Source organism: Zingiber officinale, chromosome 8A (assembly GCF_018446385.1).
Source record: "Zingiber officinale cultivar Zhangliang chromosome 8A, Zo_v1.1, whole genome shotgun sequence".
Taxonomy (NCBI): Eukaryota; Viridiplantae; Streptophyta; class Magnoliopsida; order Zingiberales; family Zingiberaceae; genus Zingiber; species Zingiber officinale.
The window spans coordinates 54344406-54358275 of NC_056000.1; positions in this window are offsets into that span (position 1 = coordinate 54344406).

Sequence of the window (13870 nt, forward strand, 5' to 3'; positions counted from 1 at the left end):
TTCATGAGATCCCTTCCACTGTACCAATCAAAGAAAAATCCAAAGAGGGTGACTCATTGGAGCAAGACCAAGAGGAGGAGAATTCTGAAGGTGAGAGATGCTCATCTTCCGAAGAAGAAGTCCAAGAAGCTTCATCTTCAAAGGAATGCAATGAAGAGGGCAAGGAGAGGACATACTCCTTGTTCCATACACAAGACGAAGATAAAGAAGCCTCCACCTCTAGGATTGAGGGGGAGCAATTTTCGATGACACCGGATCAAGAAGAAGGAGAAGTCTCCACATCCGGGTCAAGAGAAGAAGAGGATGAAGAAGCTTCCACCTCCACAAGTCGAGTCGAATCTATTGGAGGAGCATCATTATCGGATCAAGAGGAAGCCTCTACCTCCGGATCAAAAGGAGAAGATGCCATCCCTACACATGAAGGTATAAATGTTTCAAATAAAAATAAAAATCATATCATATGTTTTGAGTGTAGGGAGCATGGGCATTATAAGAGCAAATGCCCTAAATTGGCCAAGAAAAAGAGCCAAGAGGCACCAAAGGGCAAGGAGAAGCCCAAGGAGACCGTCCTCACAACAAAGAAGAGCAAGGAGCATATTGTGTGCTTCTCTTGCAATCAAAAGGGACATTATAGGAGCCAATGCCCCAAGGGGAAGAAAGCGATCAAGGCTCATGGAGGAAGCATAACTCAAGGGAGAGCCTCCAAGGTAAAAGAAAAGGTATCGTTCATTGAGCGTACTCCTTTAAATAATGGTAAAAAACATGATAATTCTAATTTATATCATCTTAATGCTATTTACCATAAACATAGGAAGCATGATAGCATTAAGGGAAATCATATGGCTCTTCATGCTAAAACTACCACACCTAGGGTTAGGAAGGTAGATAAGAACTTAGGCAATAACTCTAAGGATTTTAGTTATAAGCCTAGAAATAGAAATGCTCATGGACTTAATGATAAATCAAAACTAAGGATTTATGGAAAGAAAATCAAGTCTTGAGGTCAAGACTTGATAAAATGGAAAAGACCCTAAAAAGGATGGAAAATATCCTAAAAGGGCAAAATGAGCAAAACCTAGGTTTAGGACAACAAAAGCCATCCAATGGCCATAGAGGTTTGGGATACAAACTTAAGGCTAAGAAGGATGTAATTTCTTACCATAGGGTTTCATATAGCTATGGAACCGAATCTAGGTCTAAGGGTCAAGTCAAAAGTACAAGGGAAGTTATCCCTAGGAGTATTTTTGCAACTAAGGTGACTAAGACTTCTAAAAAGTCTAACAAAGTCACTAAAAAGGTCACAAGGGAAGAAATCCCTAGGGTTGACCTAGAAAAAGTGACTAAGGCTTCTAAGAAGCCAAACAAAGTCACTAGGAAGGTATCTAGAGAGGTTATCCCTAGCTAGTACCTAGAGCATCCAAGGAGCACCAATAGGTTTTGAGTTCTTAGGAGCATTTTCTCTACCCCATAGATGGGTTAGAGAGTGTCAACTCAAATTAAAAGGGTAGTTAACCTAATCATGATGAAGTTGACACTCAAGGAGTATTTTCAAGGTTATTATTAACCTTTGAAAATGAAAAGGATTATCATTTACTCTTAATTGGAGTAATATGTGCTATGAGTTGAGAAGTTTTTGATGTATTTTCAATGGCACAACAAAATATGAGTAAAAGAAATGCCAATTTGGGATTTTGGCATTTTCTTAGGAAGTTAAGGGCAATTTAGGCCTTATTTTTAATTGGTTACTCTTGTAAGAGTAAAATGTGCCAAAACTTTGAGGAATTGTGTTTCTAAATTAAATTGGCACAATTGGGATAATAATAAGAACTACCAAGTTGATATTCTGGTAATTTCTTAAGGGATTAAAGGCAATCTATGCCTTAACTCAAATGGTTACTCTTGGAAGAGTAGATTGTGCCAAAATTTGAGGAATATAGTTAATTTCAATTGGCACAACAAATTAAGAATAAAAGAAATGTCAAGTTGGGAGTTTGACATTTTATTAGGGACTTAAGGGCAATTTAGGACTTAAATTTTAAGTTAGTCAAGGTTATAGGGTACTTAGATAGGTAATATAGGTATTTTATTTATGCTAAAACTTGCCATGATTGTTTGCCTTTTATATGTCATGACATCATATTTATTTGCTTTGACATTCATACCTTATTATGAAAAATACAAAAATACCATGTCATGTCATACATACATCATGTAGTTATAGGGTATATTCTTTTTAAGATTATTTCTTTTTGATGTATGCCATAACATATCATGTATTATTTTAATTTCTTGCAATTAAGGACTAATGACATTTATTAACAAGTAACATCCTTGGTGGATGTTCATCACCTTAAAATGCCTAGATAAATATGCATGATCCCTAGAATAGGGCAAAACCAAAGTTTTATATCTCACTAAGAACTATAAGGTGACTTGTATGTGGTTTCTGTTGGTTGCTACTCGGAAAACCTAGAGGTTCCACTGTACAAAAATTTTGTACAAAGGTCTGAACCTTTTCCTAGCTACCATGTGTTCTTTTAAATTAAATTTTGGATCGCCTGCGGAACTTAACACGTTTGATCCAAAACTTAATCTATTTGTTCTTTTAGGTTTTGACTTGGATCTCCTACGGAACTTAACACGTTTGATCCAAATCACCTAAGTTATTAATTCCATTAAATATTAATTTCCAAAATTGGTTCCTAGTACTGACGTGACGAGGCACATGGCCTTCTTGGATATGGGAGCAACCACCACCGACTAGATAAAACCTTTTAAGGAAAGCTAATATTTAATTTCCTAAAATAACTTTAGGTCAACCAAAAAGAACAATCAAATCACAAGGAAAAGAAAAACAAAAGAACACTATATCAAAAAAAAATTCGAAACACTAGAATCGTATGCCTCTTGTATTTAGTATTATTTCCAAAAATAACTAGTATGATGCGGAAAGAAAAATTACTAGTTATACCTTTTAGAAAGACCTCTTGATCTTCTACCGTATTCCTCTTCTAACCTCGGACGTTGTGTGGGCAACGATCTTCCGAGATGAGAACCACCTAGCACCTTCTTCTTCCTTACAAGTTTCGGCCATCAAAACTTCTCCTAGGATGAAGAGGTTCGGCCACCACCACCATGCTCCAAGGGATGCTAGAAAAGAGGCTTCTTTTCTCTCCTTCTTCTCCTTCTTAGTTCCGGCCACCAAAGCTATCTCCACCATGAGAAGGTTTCGGCCACACAAAGGAGATGAGAGGAAAGAAAGGGTCGGCCACACCCAAGGAAGAAAAGAGGGAGAAAAATAATAGAGTTGTTCACCTTGAAGCCTCCTCTACCCCCTCTTTTATAATCCTTGGTCTTGGCAAATAAGGAAAATTTAATAAAAACTTCCTTAATTCTTTTGCAATTGAAAAGGAAAATTTATTTAATTAAAAAACAATTTTTCTTTTCAATTTTGCAATGGCCGACCACACCAAGAAAACTCTAAGCAAATAAAATTTTAAACAACAATTAAAACTTCCTTATTTGCTTCCGGAAATTTATAAAAATTTCTCAATAATTTTTATCCCTTCATGATTGGTTTATAAAAAGGAAATTTAATAAATTAAAATCTTTCTTTTAAACATGTGGATAAAAAGAAAGTTATCTCTAAAAATTAAAATCTCTTTTAATCTACAAATAAGGAAAGATATCAAATCTTTTCTCAATCTTTTGTAGAAACTAATAAAAGAGAATTATTAATTTTTAAACTTTCTTTTAAATCATGAACATGGTTAAAAAGGAAAGTTTTCTTAAAATTTAAAATCCTCCTTTAATCAACAAATAAGAAAAGATTTCAAATTTTAAACTCTCTTTTAAACATGTAGATTATTTACAAATAAGGAAAGTCTTAACCAAAAATTAAAATCATCCTTTTAAACTACAAATAAGGAAAGAGATTAATCTCTTCTCTTAATCTTTTGTAGAAAACTATAAAAGGAAATTTTTAATTTTTAAACTCTCTTTTAAAATCATGATATCCACATAAGAAATAATTTTAATAAAAATCCTTTTTAATATTCTAGTGGCCGGCCACCTAAGCTTGGGACCCAAGCTTTGGCCGGCCACCTACATGGCTCATCCACTTGGTCTTGGCCGACCCTAGCTTGGGTTCCAAGCTAGCTTGGCTGGCCCCATTGGATGGGTAAGAAGGTGGGTATGCGGTGGGTATAAATCTCTATATACTAGAGGCTACGATAGGGACCGAGAGGAGGAATTGGTTTTGGTCTCCCGATGAAATTAAGCATCCCGTGTTCGCCCCGAACACATAACTTAATTTCATCAATAATAATTCATTCCACTAAAGAACTATTATTGAACTACCGCACCAACCCCAAATTATATTTTGGGCTCCTTCTTATTATGAGTGTGTTAGTCTCCCTGTGTTTAAGATAACAAATGTCCACTAATTAAGTAAGTTACTGACAACTTGCTTAATTAATATCTAGCTCCAAGAGTAGTACCACTCAACTTCATCGTCATGTCGGACTAAGTCCACCTGCAGGGTTTAACATGACAATCCTTATGAGCTCCTCTTGGGGACATTCTCAACCTAGATCACTAGGACACAGTTTCCTTCTATAATTTACAACACACACTATAAGTGATATCATTTCCCAACTTATCGGGCTTATTGATTTATCGAACTAAATCTCACCCATTGATAAATTAAAGAAATAAATATCAAATATATGTGCTTGTTATTATATTAGGATTAAGAGCACACACTTCCATAATAACTGAAGTCTTTGTTCCTTTATAAAGTCAGTATAAAAGGAGCGACCTCAAATGGTCCTACTCAATACACTCTAAGTGTACTAGTGTAATTATATAGTTAAGATAAACTAATACCTAATTACACTACGACCTTCCAATGGTTTGTTCCTTTCCATCTTGGTCGTGAGCTCATTTATAATTTATAAGGAACCGATAACATGATCTTCTGTATGTGACACCACACACCATGTTATCTACAATATAAATTAATTGAGCAACTACATTTATCATAAATGTAGACATTTGACCAATGTGATTCTTATTTCTAGATAAATGTTTATACCAAAAGCTAGGCTTTTAGTATACACTCTAACAATCTCCCACTTATACTAAAAGACTAAGCTGTCATATCTGCTGCCATAAATCTGATTCCCAACCCTTCAACATGCCCATCAAAAGCTCTTGCCTTAAGGACCTTAGTGAAAGGATCTATAGGTCATCACCTGATGCAATCTAGGCAGCAACAACTTCTCCTCGTTTATACGATTTCTCGTATTGGGTGGTACTTGCGCTCTATTGTGTTTACTTGCCTTATAGACTTATGGTTTCTTCGAGTTTGCTACTGCACCAACATTATTACAATAAATTGTAACAATCTTTGGACAAATCAGAAATCATATCTAAGTCTATCTTGAGGTTATTGAGTCATTCAGCTTTTATGGCTACCTCAGAGGCTTGCCATATACTAAGCTTCTATGGTGGAGTCCAGAAAAATACTTATGCTTATCACTCTTCCATAGTTATGACTTTACCTCCTAAAGTAAACACAAAACCCCGAGGTTGACTTATTATTATCCCTATCCGATTTGAAGCCAAAATCCATGCAACCCACTAGGACCAAATTAACTGCCATGTAAGCTAGCATATAATCTCTAGTGCCTCTAAGGTACTTCAATATATGCTTTACTGCAGTCCACTATCATTGTCCAGGGTTACTTTGATATCTGCTAACTATGCATTGGCAAAACAGATTTCTGATCTCGTGCATAGCATATATTAGGCTTCCGATAGCCGAAGCATAAAGAACTGCCTTTATTTCCTTTATCTCCTTTGATGTCTACAGAGACATATCTTTAGATAAAGTTACTCCATCCTAAAAAAGTAAGAAACCTTTCTTGGAGTTTTGCATGCTTAAAACGAGCAAGGATTTTTCCGATGTATGAAGCTTGGAATAAGTAAAATATTCTTTTCTTGCGATCCCTTATTACTTTGATCTCAAGAATATATACATTCTCCCAAGTCCTTTATATCGAATTGTTTGGACAACCATACCCTTACTTCTGACAACATTTTGATATTGTTTCCAACTACCAAAAATGTTATCTACGTATAGTACAAGAAATACCACCACGCTTCCATCACACCTTTTGTATACACAAGACTTATCCAGTTACTAAATGAATTCAAAGGTCTGGATTACTTTGATAAACTGGATGTTCCAAGACCTTGAAGCTTTGTATCAGTCCATAGACTGATTGAGCTTACACACAAGATGCTCTTAGCCCTTTACAATGAACCCTTCTGGTTGCTTTATATGGATGCTTTCTTCAAGACTTCCATTAAGGAATGCTGTCTTGACATCCACTTACCAAATAGATAAAAGAATCCGGATAGACTTAAGCATGACTACCAGTGAAAAAGTTTCCTTTTTCATCTAGCCTTGCTTTGAAAGTTTCTACCTTCCTGTCTATCACTCTTTTCCTATTATAGACCTTTTTATACCCAAAGGCTTTTACACCATTTGGTGGTTCTACAAGCTTCCAGATTTTATTAGAATACATATATTCTAATTCTGTTATTCATTACTCTTTGCCAAGATATTGCATCTTTATCTTGGAGTGTTTCGTCATATGTCCGGAGATCAGGTTCATGTCCTCCAGGGATCGAGTCCAAAAACTCTCCCAAAACATGAATCTTTTTAGGTTGCCTAACAACCCTCCCACTACGACAAGGCACTTTCTACAATTGTGTATCATTTGTGATACGTGTTGCAGTTTCCTTGTGGTATCTCATCTTGCACAATTGGTACTAGATTAGACATGTCTTTTATTATTTCCTTAAGAACAAGTTTTCTTATGGGCACATGGTTTATTACATAGTCCTTTTTCTAAAATTGGTCATTGATGCTAACAATGACCTTCTGATTTTTAAGACTATAAACCTACTTTCATTTCTCTAGGATAACCCACAAACAAGTGAATTCCTGTCCAACTTATCATTGTCTCTCTTCAGCATATGTGCTGGACTACCCGAATCCAAATATGCTTCAAAATAAGCTTACGCCTATTCAGCAATTCTATATGAGTAGAGAGTTCTAACTTTGGAAGGTACTATGTTCACTTCCGTTTCCAGAGTATATCCTTAAAATGAATTTGGTAAAATAACTCATCATAAATCTACTTATTTCCATAAGAGTCCTATACCTTCTTTCTACTACACCATTCTGTAGAGGTGTACCAGGTGCAGTTAGTTTGGATTGAATCCCTACTTCTGATAAGTGACTCCTAAATTCTCCCAAGAGGTACTTGCCACTATGATTTCACCATAGTGTCTTTTTACTTTGTCGTTTCTCCACATCAGCCTAGTATTCTTTGAACTAATCGAAGTACTTAGTCTTGCGGTACATTAAGTAAATTTATTTGTATCTTGAATAGTTGTCTATAAAATAGACGAAATATTCAATACTACCTCTTGTCTGGATAGTCATAAGATCACACAAATCAGAATGAACCAATTTCAACATATCTTTGACTCCATACCCCTTAGACTTGAAAGCTTCTTGGTTATTTTTCCTTCCAAGTAAGACTCGCAGGTTGGAAAGATTTCCACTACTAATGAACCCAAAAGTTCATCAGCTACCAATGAATCATACTCAAGTTAATATAACCTAGCCTTAGATGCCAAAGATATAATTGGTTCATTTCCGAAGGTTACTTTCTCTTAAAGTTAGAAGATGTGTTACTAATTTCCATTTGTTGCATCGTGAGAGTTATTGGATTTATAAATTGCCAACCAACGTACCAGAACAGATAACTTCCCTCTTTTTCTTAATAACAACTTTGTTATTAAAAGAGGCAGAATATCAAGTTCTTTGAATAGTTTAGAAACTGAAAACTAGTTCTTTCTAAATTTGGTGCGTAAAGACAATTACTTAAAAATCCATGTTTTATTCTTATCAAAAGATAAACATCTCCCACTGCAACAGCTACCATTTTTACAGTAGTGCCCATGTGGACGGTGTTTTAATTTTCATTTAGTTGTCGGGTTTCCTGGAACCCTGCAATGAATTGCGGACATGATTAATGGCATCTGTATCTACACTCCAGGTTTTGGTAGATAACACCACTAAACATGTTTCAACTAATGAATTAAATACACCTATGTTGTTCTTAGTTTTAAGAAGACAGTCTACCTTAATGTCCAAGTCCTATTTCCAATCATTACAATTGGGACTACTAAGCCTTTTCTATAGTATGACTACTAGGAAATTGACAAATATTTAAATCCTAAGAATCACAAAAATATTTGGTCAAGATCAACTCCTTAAAAATCCCCATGAATTTTGTATGCCACGATAGTGTGGACGTATACAAAATCGAAGAGGAGATTTTATTCATTAATTTTATTATCTCGTCAACTTTACTTTATGACGAATAAAATTAATAGTTGATCTGTCTTTGATCAAATATTTGGTCAAAAACTTTTGAATTTTAAAAAATATTGATTCCTTAAACAATATTATTTAAATTCACCAACACCTCAAACACCGTGAATTTTGCATGCCACGTTAGTGTGGACGTATACAAATTCAACATTTGTAAAAGGAGGGTTTTAACCCATTAATTTTATTATCTTGTCAACCTATCTTTTTGACAAATAAAATTAATAGTTGGTATCATTTGGTCACACAAATAATAGCAGTGACTCCGATGGGGAGGATACTATTAGATGTATCTAAGTGTATACCATTACTTGACACTAAGTCCATTAATAAGATTATGCCCCTTCCGTTGGGGAAGATCACACGCTCTTAATTAACTTCCTATAGTTATCCAAAAATGGAAGTCTGTTCTAGTGATCCACAAACAAGCTCATCCGTTATGGAGGAAGGCACTCAGAGCCAACGCGCAAGCTTGTTTGCATCACTTACAAACCAGTAATGGAGACCATGAGATTTACTTAAAAATCCCTCTCCCACTTAGTTATTTATAAATGAGGAATTTTAACTATGCTAGCCTACTAAATATGTAAACTAACATGCACACAGCACAATATAAAAGCAATAAATAGAAAATCTAATTTTCAACTATTATGGCTTTTATCTCTAGTTGTCCTCCGTGTGTTGTCATCCCAAGCTGCTGCCATATTTGGCCACTGCCACCGGGTCTAGCTGTCGCATCCATCTTGCTCCTAGTTCCGCTGCGCCTCTGGTCCTTAGAAGGTTCCACGCTTTGCAAGATTCGATCCGCGACATAAATATAATTTTATATTTTGATCCTATATTCCATAAAAGGAATGTACATGTATCTAGATCAAAAATAAAATCCTAATAAAACTAAATACAGCTCCTGCTGTATTTTATAATACAATCATGCACACACAATAAAATGCCCTTGACATGTCCAAGGGTCCAATCACACACATAATAACTATAAGCCATAATAGTTGGATCCTGCATCCACAAAGTTAGCACATCCTACTATTATCCTGCCTAAATTATGTATGACATGTGCATAATTAAACTAATACCAAATACACAGAGGCAAAACCCTAGCTCTGATACCAATTGTTGGTTGCTACTCGGAAAACCTAGAGGTTCCACTGTACAAAAATTTTGTACAAAGGTCTGAACCTTTTCCTAGCTACCATGTGTTCTTTTAAATTAAATTTTGGATCGCCTGCGGAACTTAACACGTTTGATCCAAATCACCTAAGTTATTAATTCCATTAAATATTAATTTCCAAAATTGGTTCCCAGTACTGACGTGGCGAGGCACATGACCTTCTTGGATATGGGAGCAACCACCACCGACTAGACAAAACCTTTTAAGGAAAGCTAATATTTAATTTCCTAAAATAACTTTAGGTCAACCAAAAAGAACAATCAAATCACAAGGAAAAGAAAAACAAAAGAACACTATATCAAAAAAAAATTCGAAACACTAGAATCGTATGCCTCTTGTATTTAGTATTATTTCCAAAAATAACTAGTATGATGCGGAAAGAAAAATTACTAGTTATACCTTTTAGAAAGACCTCTTGATCTTCTACCGTATTCCTCTTCTAACCTCGGACGTTGTGTGGGCAACGATCTTCCGAGATGAGAACCACCTAGCACCTTCTTCTTCCTTACAAGTTTCGGCCATCAAAACTTCTCCTAGGATGAAGAGGTTCGGCCACCACCACCATGCTCCAAGGGATGCTAGAAAAGAGGCTTCTTTTCTCTCCTTCTTCTCCTTCTTAGTTCCGGCCACCAAAGCTATCTCCACCATGAGAAGGTTTCGGCCACACAAAGGAGATGAGAGGAAAGAAAGGGTCGGCCACACCCAAGGAAGAAAAGAGGGAGAAAAATAATAGAGTTGTTCACCTTGAAGCCTCCTCTACCCCCTCTTTTATAATCCTTGGTCTTGGCAAATAAGGAAAATTTAATAAAAACTTCCTTAATTCTTTTGCAATTGAAAAGGAAAATTTATTTAATTAAAAAATAATTTTTCTTTTCAATTTTGCAATGGCCGGCCACACCAAGAAAACTCCAAGCAAATAAAATTTTAAACAACAATTAAAACTTCCTTATTTGCTTCCGGAAATTTATAAAAATTTCTCAATAATTTTTATCCCTTCATGATTGGTTTATAAAAAGGAAATTTAATAAATTAAAATCTTTCTTTTAAACATGTGGATAAAAAGAAAGTTATCTCTAAAAATTAAAATCTCTTTTAATCTACAAATAAGGAAAGATATCAAATCTTTTCTCAATCTTTTGTAGAAACTAATAAAAGAGAATTATTAATTTTTAAACTTTCTTTTAAATCATGAACATGGTTAAAAAGGAAAGTTTTCTTAAAATTTAAAATCCTCCTTTAATCAACAAATAAGGAAAGATTTCAAATTTTAAACTCTCTTTTAAACATGTAGATTATTTACAAATAAGGAAAGTTTTAACCAAAAATTAAAATCATCCTTTTAAAATACAAATAAGGAAAGAGATTAATCTCTTCTCTTAATCTTTTGTAGAAAACTATAAAAGGAAATTTTTAATTTTTAAACTCTCTTTTAAAATCATGATATCCACATAAGAAATAATTTTAATAAAAATCCTTTTTAATATTCTAGTGGCCGGCCACCTAAGCTTGGGACCCAAGCTTTGGCCGGCCACCTACATGGCTCATCCACTTGGTCTTGGCCGGCCCTAGCTTGGGTTCCAAGCTAGCTTGGCCGGCCCCATTGGATGGGTAAGAAGGTGGGTATGCGGTGGGTATAAATCTCTATATACTAGAGGTTACGATAGGGACCGAGAGGAGGAATTGGTTTTGGTCTCCCGATGAAATTACGCCCCGAACACACAACTTAATTTCATCAATAATAATTCATTCCACTAAAGAACTATTATTGAACTACCGCACCAACCCCAAATTACATTTTGGGCTCCTTCTTATTATGAGTGTGTTAGTCTCCCTGTGTTTAAGATAACAAATGTCCACTAATTAAGTAAGTTACTGACAACTTGCTTAATTAATATCTAGCTCCAAGAGTAGTACCACTCAACTTCATCGTCATGTCGGACTAAGTCCACCTGCAGGGTTTAACATGACAATCCTTATGAGCTCCTCTTGGGGACATTCTCAACCTAGATCACTAAGACACAGTTTCCTTCTATAATCAACAACACACACTATAAGTGATATCATTTCCCAACTTATCGGGCTTATTGATTTATCGAACTAAATCTCACCCATTGATAAATTAAAGAAATAAATATCAAATATATGTGCTTGTTATTATATTAGGATTAAGAGCACACACTTCCATAATAACTGAAGTCTTTGTTCCTTTATAAAGTCAGTATAAAAGGAGCGACCTCAAATGGTCCTACTCAATACACTCTAAGTGTACTAGTGTAATTATATAGTTAAGATAAACTAATACCTAATTACACTACGACCTTCCAATGGTTTGTTCCTTTCCATCTTGGTCGTGAGCTACTGTTTATAATTTATAAGGAACCGATAACATGATCTTCTGTATGTGACACCACACACCATGTTATCTACAATATAAATTAATTGAGCAACTACATTTATCATAAATGTAGACACTTGACCAATGTGATTCTTATTTCTAGATAAATGTTTATACCAAAAGCTAAGCTTTTAGTATACACTCTAACAGTTTCGTACACATTAAATACAAGCGAGATGTTAGGATGATGAACAAAACTCAAGATGTTGCTTTAGTGCATTATTTTGAGTTTTAAGTTCATCAAAACACATAGTTATGTGTTTTCCAATCGTTGGGAAAGCTAATGTACAAGTCATGTGCATTGAGCCAAAGGAACATGGTTGGATATTGGTTTTGAAAATCATTTTAAAATGTTTTTGGAAAACCTTGGTGAAGGCTATCTTTTGATAATAATCATCATTGAATAGTTGAGCACAAACTTGAAGAAAACATTAAGGTATTTATAAGTTTTCAAGTTTGTGTCAATCTTGGAAAATATGAAGTATTTTCTTAGAAAACTATTTTTCCATGATACTATATGCCCTAAATAATGTCTACAACGATTTTTATGATTTTTGAAATTTTGTAGATTTTTCTAGAGGTTTCTGAAATTGACTAAAATGGAATTTCAGCCTTTTTCAGAGCTTCAATCGATCACCTGATCGATTGAAGGGTCTCAATCGATCGGGCGATCGATTGAGAGCAAGCTTCTCGCGAACAGAAGCTTCCTGGATCGATCCACCGATCGATCCAACCCTCCTGAATCGATCAGTGGATCGATTCAAGCAGGTTCAATCGATTGGAACCCAACTCCAATCGATTGGGAATGCTGATTTTGGCTGGTAAAGTCTGATTTCAGCATTTTGGACCATCTTTAGTCTAGGTAACCATTCCTAACCCCTCAAAACATATTTATATACATTTAAGGGGAGTTTTCATGATGAAAACAATGATGGATTGGTTAAGGAAGACTAAGTCGAAGTTTAGGTTGAGGTTTGGTTTCATTACTGAATTTATGAACCTCAAAACTTCTAATTTTGGGTTTCCTAAAGGTTTAGGGATTCCAAGTCATTGTTGGTGCAATGACAGAAGTTTCGTGCATGTCTTTAGGGGGGGTTACTCTTTAAGGACATGAAAAATATCTTTCATACACATTGGAAGGTGGTTAACATTCTTTAGCTAAAATGCTCAAGGTTGGGCATTTGAATGTAATGAAGAGTGGATATCTTCATTATTTATGTGGTGTTTGCTCACGGGTGAGCAGTTGATAACAATGAAGGGTATGAGACCTTCATTTGAATCGTGTGTGAATATACCAAGTGGTATATGCTCAAGGATAAGCATTTGGTGAAAATAAAGGGTATGGGACCTTTATTTGAATCGTGTTGTGAACAACGAGTGAAGTTGTGAACAACGGTGAGTAACTCTTCAGGGGGAGAATTTCTTTTTGATGTGTGTCAATAGGGGGAGAATGTATGATTAAGTTAGACCTTCATTCTCATATTGGCATGAAGTAAGTTCAGGTTATGGGATTAGCCTAACTTACAAGTGGTTTTGTTAAGTGGTATTGTCAAACATCAAAAAGGGGGAGATTGTTGGTGCAATATTTCCTAGGTCAAGGTTGACCTGATTGACTGAGCTTGAATTGGTTCAAGCTCGAGTCTTGATATTTGAGTTTCAATGTTTAACAATACATGGAGACAAGACATGGAGATTGCAGGTGCAATTGTTCATGTGGTGAGATTGTAAAGGAAAGTCAAGTAGGTCACGATTGACTGGATACTTGACTAGGAAGTCCTGGTGAGTGAAGCCAGGCAGATGAAAAGTCCTAGTGAGTGAA